Consider the following 14,701-nt stretch of genomic DNA (forward strand, 5'->3'; position numbering starts at 1 on the left):
TAAGGTGGGCACATTGTCTTTGTAGCGTGGATCCAGCAGGGTGGCAACCCAGTAGTCCGCACAGGTTAAAATGTGGGCAACTCTGCTGTCGTTGCGCAGGCACTGCAGCATGTAGTCGCTCATGTGTGCCAGGCTGCCCAGGGGTAAGGACAAGCTGTCCTCTGTGGGAGGCGTATCGTCATCGTCCTGCCTTTCCCCCCAGCCACGCACCAGTGATGGACCCGAGCTGCGTTGGGTGCCACCCCGCTGTGACCATGCTTCATCCTCATCCTCCTCCACCTCCTCCTCATCCTCGTCCTCCTCGTCCTCCAGTAGTGGGCCCTGGCTGGCCACATTTGTACCTGGCCTCTGCTGTTGCCAAAAACCTCCCTCTGAGTCACTTCGAAGAGACTGGCCTGAAAGTGCTAAAAATGACCCCTCTTCCTCCTCCTCCTCCTCCTCCTGGGCCACCTCCTCTTCCATCATCGCCCTAAGTGTTTTCTCAAGGAGACATAGAAGTGGTATTGTAACGCTGATAACGGTGTCATCGCCACTGGCCATGTTGGTGGAGTACTCGAAACAGCGCAACAGGGCACACAGGTCTCGCATGGAGGCCCAGTCATTGGTGGTGAAGTGGTGCTGTTCTGTAGTGCGACTGACCCGTGCGTGCTGCAGCTGAAACTCCACTATGGCCTGCTGCTGCTCGCACAGTCTGTCCAGCATGTGCAAGGTGGAGTTCCACCTGGTGGGCACGTCGCATATGAGGCGGTGAGCGGGAAGGCCGAAGTTACGCTGTAGCGCAGACAGGCGAGCAGCAGCAGGATGTGAACGCCGGAAGCGCGAACAGACGGCCCGCACTTTATGCAGCAGCTCTGACATGTCGGGGTAGTTGTGAATGAACTTCTGCACCACCAAATTCAGCACATGCGCCAAGCAAGGGATGTGCGTCAAATTGGCTAGTCCCAGAGCTGCAACGAGATTTCGCCCATTATCACACACCACCAGGCCGGGCTTGAGGCTCACCGGCAGCAACCACTCGTCGGTCTGTTGTTCAATACCCCGCCACAACTCCTGTGCGGTGTGGGGCCTGTCCCCCAAACATATGAGTTTCAGAATGGCCTGCTGACGTTTACCCCGGGCTGTGCTGAAGTTGGTGGTGAAGGTGTGTGGCTGACTGGATGAGCAGGTGGAAGAAGAGGAGGAGGAAGCCGAGAAGGAGGAGGTGGCAACAGGAGGCAAAGAATGTTGCCCTGCGATCCTTGGCGGCGGAAGGACGTGCGCCAAACAGCTCTCCGCCTGGGGCCCAGCTGCCACTACATTTACCCAGTGTGCAGTTAGGGAGATATAGCGTCCCTGGCCGTGCTTACTGGTCCACGTATCTGTGGTTAGGTGGACCTTGCTACAGATGGCGTTGCGCAGTGCACACTTGATTTTATCGGATACTTGGTTGTGCAGGGAAGGCACGGCTCTCTTGGAGAAGTAGTGCCGGCTGGGAACAACATACTGTGGGACAGCAAGCGACATGAGCTGTTTGAAGCTGTCTGTGTCCACCAGCCTAAATGACAGCATTTCATAGGCCAGTAGTTTAGAAATGCTGGCATTCAGGGCCAGGGATCGAGGGTGGCTAGGTGGGAATTTACGCTTTCTATCAAATGTTTGTGAGATGGAGAGCTGAACGCTGGCGTGTGACATGGTTGAGACGCTTGGTGACGGAGGTGGTGGTGGTGGTGTTGGTGGTACATCCCCTGTTTGCTGGGCGGCAGGTGCCAACGTTCCTCCAGAGGCGGAGGAAGAGGCCGAGGCGGCAGCAGCAGAATAGGCCGAGGCGGCAGCAGCAGAAGAGGTAGCAGGGGGAGCCTGAGTGACTTCCTTGGTTTTAAGGTGTTTACTCCACTGCAGTTCATGCTTTGCATGCAGGTGCCTGGTCATGCAGGTTGTGCTCAGGTTCAGAACGTTAATGCCTCGCTTCAGGCTCTGATGGCACAGCGTGCAAACCACTCGGGTCTTGTCGTCAGCACATTGTTTGAAGAAGTGCCATGCCAGGGAACTCCTTGAAGCTGCCTTTGGGGTGCTCGGTCCCAGATGGCGGCGGTCAGTAGCAGGCGGAGTCTCTTGGCGGCGGGTGTTCTGCTTTTGCCCACTGCTCCCTCTTTTGCTACGCTGTTGGCTCGGTCTCACCACTGCCTCTTCCTCCGAACTGTGAAAGTCAGTGGCACGACCTTCATTCCATGTGGGGTCTAGGACCTCATCGTCCCCTGCATCGTCTTCCACCCAGTCTTGATCCCTGACCTCCTGTTCAGTCTGCACACTGCAGAAAGACGCAGCAGTTGGCACCTGTGTTTCGTCATCATCAGAGACATGCTGAGGTGGTATTCCCATGTCCTCATCATCAGGAAACATAAGTGGTTGTGCGTCAGTGCATTCTATGTCTTTCACCGCTGGGGAAGGGCTAGGTGGATGCCCTTGGGAAACCCTGCCAGCGGAGTCTTCAAACAGCATAAGAGACTGCTGCATAACTTGAGGCTGAGACAGTTTCCCTGGTATGCATGGGGGTGATGTGACAGACTGATGGGGTTGGTTTTCAGGCGCCATCTGTGCGCTTTCTGCAGAAGACTGGGTGGGAGATAATGTGAACGTGCTGGATCCACTGTCGGCCACCCAATTGACTAATGCCTGTACCTGCTCAGGCCTTACCATCCTTAGAACGGCATTGGGCCCCACCATATATCGCTGTAAATTCTGGCGGCTACTGGGACCTGAGGTAGTTGGTACACTAGGACGTGTGGATGTGGCAGAACGGCCACGTCCTCTCCCAGCACCAGAGGGTCCACTAACACCACCACGACCATGTCCACGTCCGCGTCCCTTACTAGATGTTTTTCTCATTGTTATGGTTCACCACAACAACAAATATATTATTTGGCCCAATGTATTGTATTCAAATTCAGCGGGATATAAATTTGAGGCCTAGTATTTAGGCGCTGGGTGACCGGTATGGATTTAGTGACAGAATTAGACTTGGAAATGCACAGAAGCGTGTGTGTGTGAAGTTATTCTGAATGACCCAATGTGCACCTTGAATATTATATACCCTTTTAGGGATAGATTTCAAATAGCTCTGATATAGCAGAAACCACTAAATTATGAAATTGCTAAATTGGGAATTGTATTTCAACCCAGAACAAAAAATGTGCTTTGACGGACACTAAATAACTTTCCCAGCCACAACAGGACAGCGTTAACGAGAGATTTAGCAGGATATAAATTTGAGGCCTAGTATTTAGGCGCTGGGTGACAGGTATGGGTTTAGTGACAGAATTAGACTTAGAAATACACAGTAGCGGGTGTGTGTGAAGTTATTCTGAATGACCCAATGTGCACCTTGAATATTATATACCCTTTTAGGGATAGATTTCAAATAGCTCTGATATAGCAGAAACCACTAAATTATGAAATTGCTAAATTGGGAATTGTATTTCAACCCAGAACAAAAAATGTGCTTTGACGGACACTAAATAACTTTCCCAGCCACAACAGGACAGCGTTAACGAGAGATTTAGCAGGATATAAATTTGAGGCCTAGTATTTAGGCGCTGGGTGACCGGTATGGATTTAGTGACAGAATTAGACTTGGAAATGCACAGAAGCGTGTGTGTGTGAAGTTATTCTGAATGACCCAATGTGCACCTTGAATATTATATACCCTTTTAGGGATAGATTTCAAATAGCTCTGATATAGCAGAAACCACTAAATTATGAAATTGCTAAATTGGGAATTGTATTTCAACCCAGAACAAAAAATGTGCTTTGACGGACACTAAATAACTTTCCCAGCCACAACAGGACAGCGTTAACGAGAGATTTAGCAGGATATAAATTTGAGGCCTAGTATTTAGGCGCTGGGTGACAGGTATGGGTTTAGTGACAGAATTAGACTTGGAAATACACAGTAGCGGGTGTGTGTGAAGTTATTCTGAATGACCCAATGTGCACCTTGAATATTATATACCCTTTTAGGGATAGATTTCAAATAGCTCTGATATAGCAGAAACCACTAAATTATGAAATTGCTAAATTGGGAATTGTATTTCAACCCAGAACAAAAAATGTGCTTTGACGGACACTAAATAACTTTCCCAGCCACAACAGGACAGCGTTAACGAGAGATTTAGCAGGATATAAATTTGAGGCCTAGTATTTAGGCGCTGGGTGACAGGTATGGGTTTAGTGACAGAATTAGACTTGGAAATACACAGTAGCGGGTGTGTGTGAAGTTATTCTGAATGACCCAATGTGCACCTTGAATATTATATACCCTTTTAGGGATAGATTTCAAATAGCTCTGATATAGCAGAAACCACTAAATTATGAAATTGCTAAATTGGGAATTGTATTTCAACCCAGAACAAAAAATGTGCTTTGACGGACACTAAATAACTTTCCCAGCCACAACAGGACAGCGTTAACGAGAGATTTAGCAGGATATAAATTTGAGGCCTAGTATTTAGGCGCTGGGTGACAGGTATGGGTTTAGTGACAGAATTAGACTTGGAAATACACAGTAGCGGGTGTGTGTGAAGTTATTCTGAATGACCCAATGTGCACCTTGAATATTATATACCCTTTTAGGGATAGATTTCAAATAGCTCTGATATAGCAGAAACCACTAAATTATGAAATTGCTAAATTGGGAATTGTATTTCAACCCAGAACAAAAAATGTGCTTTGACGGACACTAAATAACTTTCCCAGCCACAACAGGACAGCGTTAACGAGAGATTTAGCAGGATATAAATTTGAGGCCTAGTATTTAGGCGCTGGGTGACCGGTATGGATTTAGTGACAGAATTAGACTTGGAAATGCACAGAAGCGTGTGTGTGTGAAGTTATTCTGAATGACCCAATGTGCACCTTGAATATTATATACCCTTTTAGGGATAGATTTCAAATAGCTCTGATATAGCAGAAACCACTAAATTATGAAATTGCTAAATTGGGAATTGTATTTCAACCCAGAACAAAAAATGTGCTTTGACGGACACTAAATAACTTTCCCAGCCACAACAGGACAGCGTTAACGAGAGATTTAGCAGGATATAAATTTGAGGCCTAGTATTTAGGCGCTGGGTGACAGGTATGGGTTTAGTGACAGAATTAGACTTAGAAATACACAGTAGCGGGTGTGTGTGAAGTTATTCTGAATGACCCAATGTGCACCTTGAATATTATATACCCTTTTAGGGATAGATTTCAAATAGCTCTGATATAGCAGAAACCACTAAATTATGAAATTGCTAAATTGGGAATTGTATTTCAACCCAGAACAAAAAATGTGCTTTGACGGACACTAAATAACTTTCCCAGCCACAACAGGACAGCGTTAACGAGAGATTTAGCAGGATATAAATTTGAGGGCTAGTATTTAGGCGCTGGGTGACCGGTATGGATTTAGTGACAGAATTAGACTTGGAAATGCACAGAAGCGTGTGTGTGTGAAGTTATTCTGAATGACCCAATGTGCACCTTGAATATTATATACCCTTTTAGGGATAGATTTCAAATAGCTCTGATATAGCAGAAACCACTAAATTATGAAATTGCTAAATTGGGAATTGTATTTCAACCCAGAACAAAAAATGTGCTTTGACGGACACTAAATAACTTTCCCAGCCACAACAGGACAGCGTTAACGAGAGATTTAGCAGGATATAAATTTGAGGCCTAGTATTTAGGCGCTGGGTGACAGGTATGGGTTTAGTGACAGAATTAGACTTGGAAATACACAGTAGCGGGTGTGTGTGAAGTTATTCTGAATGACCCAATGTGCACCTTGAATATTATATACCCTTTTAGGGATAGATTTCAAATAGCTCTGATATAGCAGAAACCACTAAATTATGAAATTGCTAAATTGGGAATTGTATTTCAACCCAGAACAAAAAATGTGCTTTGACGGACACTAAATAACTTTCCCAGCCACAACAGGACAGCGTTAACGAGAGATTTAGCAGGATATAAATTTGAGGCCTAGTATTTAGGCGCTGGGTGACAGGTATGGGTTTAGTGACAGAATTAGACTTAGAAATACACAGTAGCGGGTGTGTGTGAAGTTATTCTGAATGACCCAATGTGCACCTTGAATATTATATACCCTTTTAGGGATAGATTTCAAATAGCTCTGATATAGCAGAAACCACTAAATTATGAAATTGCTAAATTGGGAATTGTATTTCAACCCAGAACAAGAAATGTGCTTGAACGGACACTAAATAACTCGCCCAGCTACAGCACTAAGGACAGATTTAGCTGGATATAAATTTGAGGCCTAGTATTTAGGCGCTGGGTGACAGGTATGGGTTTAGTGACAGAATTAGACTTGGAAATGCACAGTAGCGGGTGTGTGAAGATATTCTGAATGTCCCTATGTGCACCTTCAATATGATCTACCCTTTTAGGGATAGATTTCAAATAGCTCTGATATAGCAGAAACCACTAAATTATGAAATTGCTAAATTGGGAATTGTATTTCAACCCAGAACAAGAAATGTGCTTGAACGGACACTAAATAACTCGCCCAGCTACAGCACTAAGGACAGATTTAGCTGGATATAAATTTGAGGCCTAGTATTTAGGCGCTGGGTGACAGGTATGGGTTTAGTGACAGAATTAGACTTGGAAATACACAGTAGCGGGTGTGTGTGAAGTTATTCTGAATGACCCAATGTGCACCTTGAATATTATATACCCTTTTAGGGATAGATTTCAAATAGCTCTGATATAGCAGAAACCACTAAATTATGAAATTGCTAAATTGGGAATTGTATTTCAACCCAGAACAAGAAATGTGCTTGAACGGACACTAAATAACTCGCCCAGCTACAGCACTAAGGACAGATTTAGCTGGATATAAATTTGAGGCCTAGTATTTAGGCGCTGGGTGACAGGTATGGGTTTAGTGACAGAATTAGACTTGGAAATGCACAGTAGCGGGTGTGTGAAGTTATTCTGAATGTCCCTATGTGCACCTTCAATATGATCTACCCTTTTAGGGATAGATTTCAAATAGCTCTGATATAGCAGAAACCACTAAATTATGAAATTGCTAAATTGGGAATTGTATTTCAACCCAGAACAAGAAATGTGCTTGAACGGACACTAAATAACTCGCCCAGCTACAGCACTAAGGACAGATTTAGCTGGATATAAATTTGAGGCCTAGTATTTAGGCGCTGGGTGACAGGTATGGGTTTAGTGACAGAATTAGACTTGGAAATGCACAGTAGCGGGTGTGTGAAGTTATTCTGAATGTCCCTATGTGCACCTTCAATATAATCTACCCTTTTAGGGATAGATTTCAAATAGCTCTGATATAGCAGAAACCACTAAATTATGAAATTGCTAAATTGGGAATTGTATTTCAACCCAGAACAAGAAATGTGCTTGAACGGACACTAAATAACTCGCCCAGCTACAGCACTAACGACAGATTTAGCTGGATATGAATTTGAGGCCTAGTATTTAGGCGCTGGGTGACAGGTATGGGTTTAGTGACAGAATTAGACTTGGAAATGCACAGTAGCGGGTGTGTGAAGTTATTCTGAATGACCCTATGTGCACCTTGAATATTATATACCCTTTTAGGGATAGATTTCAAATAGCTCTGATACAGCAGAAACCACTAAATTTTTAAATTGCTAAATTGGGAATTGTATTTCAACCCAGAACAAAAAATGTGCTTTGACGGACACTAAATAACTTTCCCAGCCACAACAGGACAGCGGTAACGAGAGATTTAGCGGGATATAAATTTGAGGCCTAGTATTTAGGCGCTGGGTGACCGGTATGGATTTAGTGACAGAATTAGACTGGGATATGGCCAAAAAATAACCACACTATTGCTGGTTAAATGCACTTGGTGATGGGCGCAGCTTGCCCCTGATGTAGTATATGGCCAAAAAATGAACAGACTATTGCTGGTTAAATGCACTTGGTGTCACAGCTTGACCAACCACACTACTGAGGGTTAAATGCACTTGGTGACGGGCGCAGCTTGCCCCTGATGTAGTATATGGCCAAAAAATGAACAGACTATTGCTGGTTAAATGCACTTGGTGACGGGCGCAGCTTGCCCCTGATTTAGTATATGGCCAAAAAATGAACAGACTATTGCTGGTTAAATGCACTTGGTGTGATAGCTTGACCAACCACACTACTGAGGGTTAAATGCACTTGGTGACGGGCGCAGCTTGCCCCTGATGTAGTATATGGCCAAAAAATAAACAGACTATTGCTGGTTAAATGCACTTGGTGTGACAGCTTCACCCTGATGTAGGCTTTAGCCAAAAAACAAACGCACCATTGAGGGTTAAATGCACTTGGTGACAGGCGCAGCTTGCCCCTGATGTAGTATATGGCCAAAAAATAAACAGACTATTGCTGGTTAAATGCACTTGGTGTGACAGCTTCACCCTGATGTAGGCTTTAGCCAAAAAACAACCACACCATTGAGGGTTAAATGCACTTGGTCGCAGCTTGTGCTGGCGCACCACAAGACACAAAATGGCCGCCGATCACCCCAGAAAAATGTGACTGACAAACGGTCTGGGCAGCCTAAAAACAGTGAGCAATTGAGGATCAGCAGCTCAATGATCCACAGCTGCAGATCGATCAGTTAATCAAGTCCTTTGGAGGAGTTAATCTGCCTAATCTCGCCCTACTGTCGCAGCCGCAACCTCTCCCTACGCTAATCAGAGCAGAGTGACGGGCGGCGCTATGTGACTCCAGCTTAAATAGAGGCTGGGTCACATGGTGCTCTGGCCAATCACAGCCATGCCAATAGTAGGCATGGCTGTGATGGCCTCTTGGGGCAAGTAGTATGACGCTTGTTGATTGGCTGCTTTGCAGCCTTTCAAAAAGCGCCAAGAAAGCGTCACAAAAGCGCGAAGAAAGCAACGAACACCGAACCCGAACCCGGACTTTTACGAAAATGTCCGGGTTCGGGTCCGTGTCACGGACACCCCAAAATTCGGTACGAACCCGAACTATACAGTTCGAGTTCGCTCATCCCTAGACATGATTACTGTGAAGGGGGCACAGTGGGCATTATTACTGTGAAGGAGGCACAGTCGGCTTTATTACTGTGAAGGGGCACTATGGGGATTTCTACTATGGAGAGGACATAAAGGGCATTACTAGCATAGTGGGTATTACTACTATTAAAAGGCATATTAGACATTATTATTGTGAAGGGAGTACAATGAGGATTATTACAATGAAGGGGACACAATGGGGATTATTACTGTGAAGGGGGCGCAAAGAGGGCATTACAATTGTGAAAGGGACACAGAGAAGGCATAACTACTGTGAGGGGACAAAATGTGGGAATAACTACAGTGAGAGGGCACAATGTGGGCATAACTACTGTGAGGGGGCACATATCTGTACAAAACTACTGTGAAGGTTGCACAATGAGGGCATAACTACTATGAGGGGGCACATATCTGTACAAAACTACTGTGAAGGTTGTACAATGAGGGCATAACTACTATGAGGGGGCACATATCTGTACAAAACTACAGAGAAGGTTGTACAATGAGGGCAATACTACTATGAGGGGGTACCATTATTTAAGTATTGGAGAGGGGGGGTGCCTGAGAAAGGACCCGCCCCGGGTGCCAAACACCCTAGGCACGCCACTGGAAAGATCACTGTGTTATCTGTACTCACAGAGATCACTGTGTGTTATCTGTACTCACATAGATCACTATGTTATCTGTACTCAGAGAGGTCCCTGTGTGCCATTTGTACTCAAAGAGAAAAAAAGACAATGCAGCAGCACCCTGCATACCAGATAAAGTACAATAATGCCATAGTCACCAAAAATATTATAGTGCTAATGCTGCGCTTATTTATAAAGTGAGATGCTTGTCCAATACATTTTGTACAAAACAATCTGAGCCCGTCTGCTGTACGTCAAGGCGATCTCTGTAAGACGGGTCCTAACACTAAATACTACCTGTGATGAGCCATAATGGCCGCCATAAAGTTCAAGAAGTGTTGGATCCACATGCATGACTCTGCCTTTTACCATTGGTGCTATAATGGCCTCTATTACTTCCAAGGGATGCAGGTACCAACATGCATGCCGAGCCCACTCCATACCTTTCCTTGTGCTAGACAGCTTCCAATGAATGTAGTGAGAGCAGGTCACAGCTTTACACTGAGACTAATTAAAATCATCCAACTACACTTCTCCTGATAAGAAAAAAGCAGTGTAAGCAAGAACAAAAAATATCAAATTACTTTCATTCATCTGAAAGGAACAGTTTTATTTTATGAAATATATTTCCATATAAAACAAGCTATGAACATAAGTAGCCCTCTTGCAGAAAAGAGGAAGAGTCCAGTACATGAAGTTAAAGTTAATAGAAAGCCCAAGGAGATGACGAGGACAATATTAACACCTTTACTGATAACTGCCCCGAAAGGATAACTAATCCCCACCAATATCATGCCCTAATCATGCCCTAAAAATAACTTTTAATTGTAATGCATAAACAAGAACACAAACAAGTTAAAGTTAAGAACGGATCCATGCTTGAGACGGAAGGTGTACAGGAAACAAGACAATGCAAAATGAATATATGACTCACTGGATCCAAAACTAAGGAACAAAAGGGAGACCCCTGCATAAGACCTGGCACTCTCCCTGACTGCTCAGCCTATGCGAACACCCCAATGGTGGATGATCGCATATCCTCGTACCTCGACTATATAACACCTGAACACCCTACAAGTGAGGGGACACGACCACCGACTCCCTACACTAGACACGGAGGGAGTCAGGGTCTCCTGGGATCCAGCAAACAGAAAATCACAAATGAATGTACAACACTTATCTTGTAGAAGACTTGGAAATAGGATCAGCATGCACACACACTCCAGGAAGTTGTATAAACCGCACACTAATGCATTATGGGGAGGAATTTAAAGGGATGCAATCAGTCCAACTACATGACAGCTGAGAGAGGCTAACGAGATGAGGAACTGAAAACCAAAACAAAGAAAGCTCAAGGAGGAGGTTCTGAAAGGCATCTGTCAGAGCTTCTCAGATGTCTGGTTGTGACAGGGAGGCTCTTGGGAGGCTGGAAGAGCAGACAAAAAAGCTAATTAAAAATTTGCCCTTTAATCAAATCTCATACATATTATGTGGTTTCACTTTTGACTGAACGCTTTCAGGGTCTTTTATTGGAGGTAGCTGATCTCCGTAAGACTCTTTCTCAGTTTCTAGTGACCGGTTCAGCTTGCGTTCATGGAGTTTGTTCTGAGCCTAAGATCTCGCTCCCGGATACGTTCTCCGGGGGTAGTGAGAATTTTGTGCGTTTCAGAGAGGCTTGCAAACTCCATTTTCGCCTTCTTCCCCATTCCTCTGGTGATGAGGAACGGAGGGTGGGGATTATTATATCGCTGCTCAGGGGTAACGCTCAGTCGTGGGCCTTTTCGCTGCCGGTGGGGGCACGGCCCCTCCGTTCAGTGGATGAATTCTTTTTAGCCCTGGGTCAGATATATGATGATCCGGATCGTGTTGCTTTGGCTGAGTCTAGACTACGTCTGTTATGCCAGGGTAAACAATCCGCAGAGATATACTGCTCAGAATTTCGGAGATGGGCAGCTGATACTGGTTGGAATGATGCTGCACTCCGAAGTCAATTTTGCCATGGTCTTTCAGAGGGATTGAAAGATGCATTTGCTTTTCATGAGAGGCCTATCTCCTTGGACTCTGCTATGTCTCAGGCCGTTCGTATTGACAGGCGTCTTAGAGAGAGAGGAGAGATCTCTCCTTCCTGTCATACTCAGTCCCAGGACAGTGCAGCGGTCTCATTCTGTGCACAGGGGTCTCAGTCGCTGTCAGCCCCTTCTGAGCAGGAGCCCATGCAGCTGGGGTTGATTGCCTCTGACAATAGAAGATTCAGCCCGCATGGAAAGGTTTGTTTTTGTTGTGGAGGTATAAATCATTTGGCAAATGTTTGTCCCTCTAGGAGATTCAGGCAGTTTTCTGGGAGTAATAAAGAAACAAAAAGGAAAAAATCTTTTAAAAATGTTCCATCTGTTACTATTGGCAGGGTTGAGGCGGAAATTGAAGGTTTTCCATTTGCTTGTAGTTCCCGTTTTGTCCTGCCTGCCAGGGTGGCGCTAGAGAGCAAGACAATTTTTTGAGAGATTTTTGTAGATAGTGGAGCAGCTGTCAATCTCATTGATAATCATTTTGCGATAACTCATGGTTTCCAGGTATGCACTTTGGGAAAGGATATTCCTGTTTTTGCTATTGATTCCGCTCCACTTTCTCAGAAATCATTAAAGGGCATAGTTCACAATATTCGCTTAATTGTGAGTGATGCTCATGTTGAAGATGTGTCATGTTTCGTCCTTAGCGGATTACCTACTCCTCTTGTGTTGGGGCTACCCTGGCTCACTAAACATAACCCCACCATTGATTGGCAAGCGAGGCAAATAAATGGTTGGAGTGACTTTTGCAGAGAGAATTGCCTCACAACATCTGTTTCTGAGGTTTCTACTAAGACTGTACCACCTTTTCTCTCTGAATTTTCAGATGTCTTCTCTGAGAGTGGAGTTCAGGATTTGCCCCCGCACAGGGAGTACGATTGCCCTATTAATCTCATCCCAGGCGCCAAGCTGCCTAAATCTCATTTATACAATCTTTCCCAACCTGAAAGGGTCGCTATGCGTGCTTATATCTCTGAGAGTCTGAGAAAAGGACACATACGACCTTCGAAATCACCTGTTGCCGCTGGTTTTTTCTTTGTTAAGAAAAAAGATGGTTCTTCAAGACCTTGTCTGGATTTCAGGGAGCTAAACAGTATCACTATTTGTGACCCTTATCTGTTTCCTCTGATCCCGGACCTGTTTAACCAGATTGTTGGGGCTAAAGTCTTTTCCAAATTAGATCTAAGAGGGGTATACAACCTGGTCAGGGTCAGAGAAGGAGACGAATGGAAGACGGCCTTCAATACCCCTGAGGGCCATTTTGAGAATTTGGTTATGCCTTTTGGTTTGATGAATGCCCCAGCCGTTTTTCAGCATTTCGTGAACAGCAGTTCTTATCATTTAATGGGAAAATTTGTATTAGTGTATTTGGATGACATTTTGATTTTTTCTCCTGATTTCAAAACTCATAAGGAACACTTACGTCAGGTCTTGCTCATCCTGCGGGAGAATAAATTATACGCGAAACTGGAAAAATGTGTGTTCGCGGTTCCAGAAATTCAATTTCTGGGGTTTCTTCTCTCTGCTTCTGGTTTTCGCATGGACCCCGAGAAGGTCCGCGCTGTGCTTGAGTGGGAGCTTCCTGAGAATCAGAAGGCGCTGATGTGTTTTTTGGGCTTTGCCAATTATTACAGGAAGTTTATTTTGAATTATTCCTCTGTTGTTAAACCACTCACTGATATGACCAGAAAGGGGGTAGATTTTTCTTCCTGGTCGGTAGAGGCGCGTAAGGCCTTTTCTAATATCAAGGAGAGTTTTGCTTCCGCTCCCATCTTGGTACAACCTGATATTTCTCTACCCTTCATAGTTGAGGTTGATGCTTCTGAGGTGGGTGTGGGTGCGGTCTTGTCTCAGGGTTTCTCTCCTGCCAAATGGCGACCGTGTGCCTTTTTCTCGAAGAAACTCTCCTCCGCAGAGAGAAATTACGATGTGGGAGATAGGGAGTTGTTGGCCATCAAGTTGGCTTTTGAGGAATGGCGCCATTGGCTAGAGGGAGCCAGACACCCTATTACCGTGTTTACTGACCATAAAAATCTGGCCTACTTGGAGTCAGCCAAGCGTCTGAACCCGAGACAGGCCAGATGGTCTTTGTTCTTTTCAAGGTTTAATTTTGTTGTCACGTTCCGCCCTGGGGTTAAGAATGTGAAGGCAGATGCCCTGTCACGTTGTTTTCCGGGAGGTGGGAATTTTGAAGACCCGGGTCCCATTTTGGCTGAAGGTGTGGTGGTCTCTGCTCTTTTTCCTGAATTGGAGGCAGAGGTGCAGGCAGCCCAGTCAGAGGCTCCTGATCTTTGTCCTCCTGGGAGGTTGTTTGTGCCTCTCGCTTTAAGACACAAGATTTTTAAGGAACACCACGATACGGTCCTTGCTGGGCACCCGGGGGCAAGAGCCACAGTGGATCTCATCGCTCGGAGATTCTGGTGGCCTGCGCTTCGTAAGTCGGTTGAGGGTTTTGTGGCAGCATGCGAGACTTGCGCTCGTGCCAAAGTCCCTCATTCACGGCCATCAGGTCCTCTCCTTCCCTTACCCATTTCTTCCCGTCCTTGGACACATCTGTCCATGGACTTCATAACGGATCTGCCTCGTTCCTCGGGGAAGACTGTGATTCTGGTGGTGGTGGACCGTTTTAGCAAAATGGTGCATTTCATCCCTTTTCCTGGTTTGCCCAATACTAAGACGCTGGCGCAGGCATTTATTGATCACATTGTCAAATTGCATGGTATTCCTTCAGACATAGTCTCTGATAGGGGCACGCAGTTTGTTTCCAGATTCTTGATGGCTTTCTGTTCTCGTTTGGGGGTTCGGTTGTCATTCTCTTCTGCTTTCCACCCGCAGTCGAATGGCCAGACAGAGCGCGTCAATCAGAATCTGGAGACATATCTGCGCTGTTTTGTGGCGGAGAATCAGGAGGATTGGTGTTCTTTTTTGTCTCTTGCTG

General features: G+C 45.3%; 1 protein-coding gene across 3 annotated transcripts in view; it reads left to right on the top strand.

Moving 5' to 3' along the window:
- The window catches only part of FRMPD4 (FERM and PDZ domain containing 4), a 553,304-nt gene that overhangs the window by 479,853 nt on the left and 58,750 nt on the right, over positions 1-14,701 (top strand). The gene's annotated exons all lie outside the window — the stretch shown is intronic.

This window comes from Bufo gargarizans, chromosome 3 (assembly GCF_014858855.1).
Source record: "Bufo gargarizans isolate SCDJY-AF-19 chromosome 3, ASM1485885v1, whole genome shotgun sequence".
In the NCBI taxonomy this organism is placed as follows: Eukaryota; Metazoa; Chordata; class Amphibia; order Anura; family Bufonidae; genus Bufo; species Bufo gargarizans.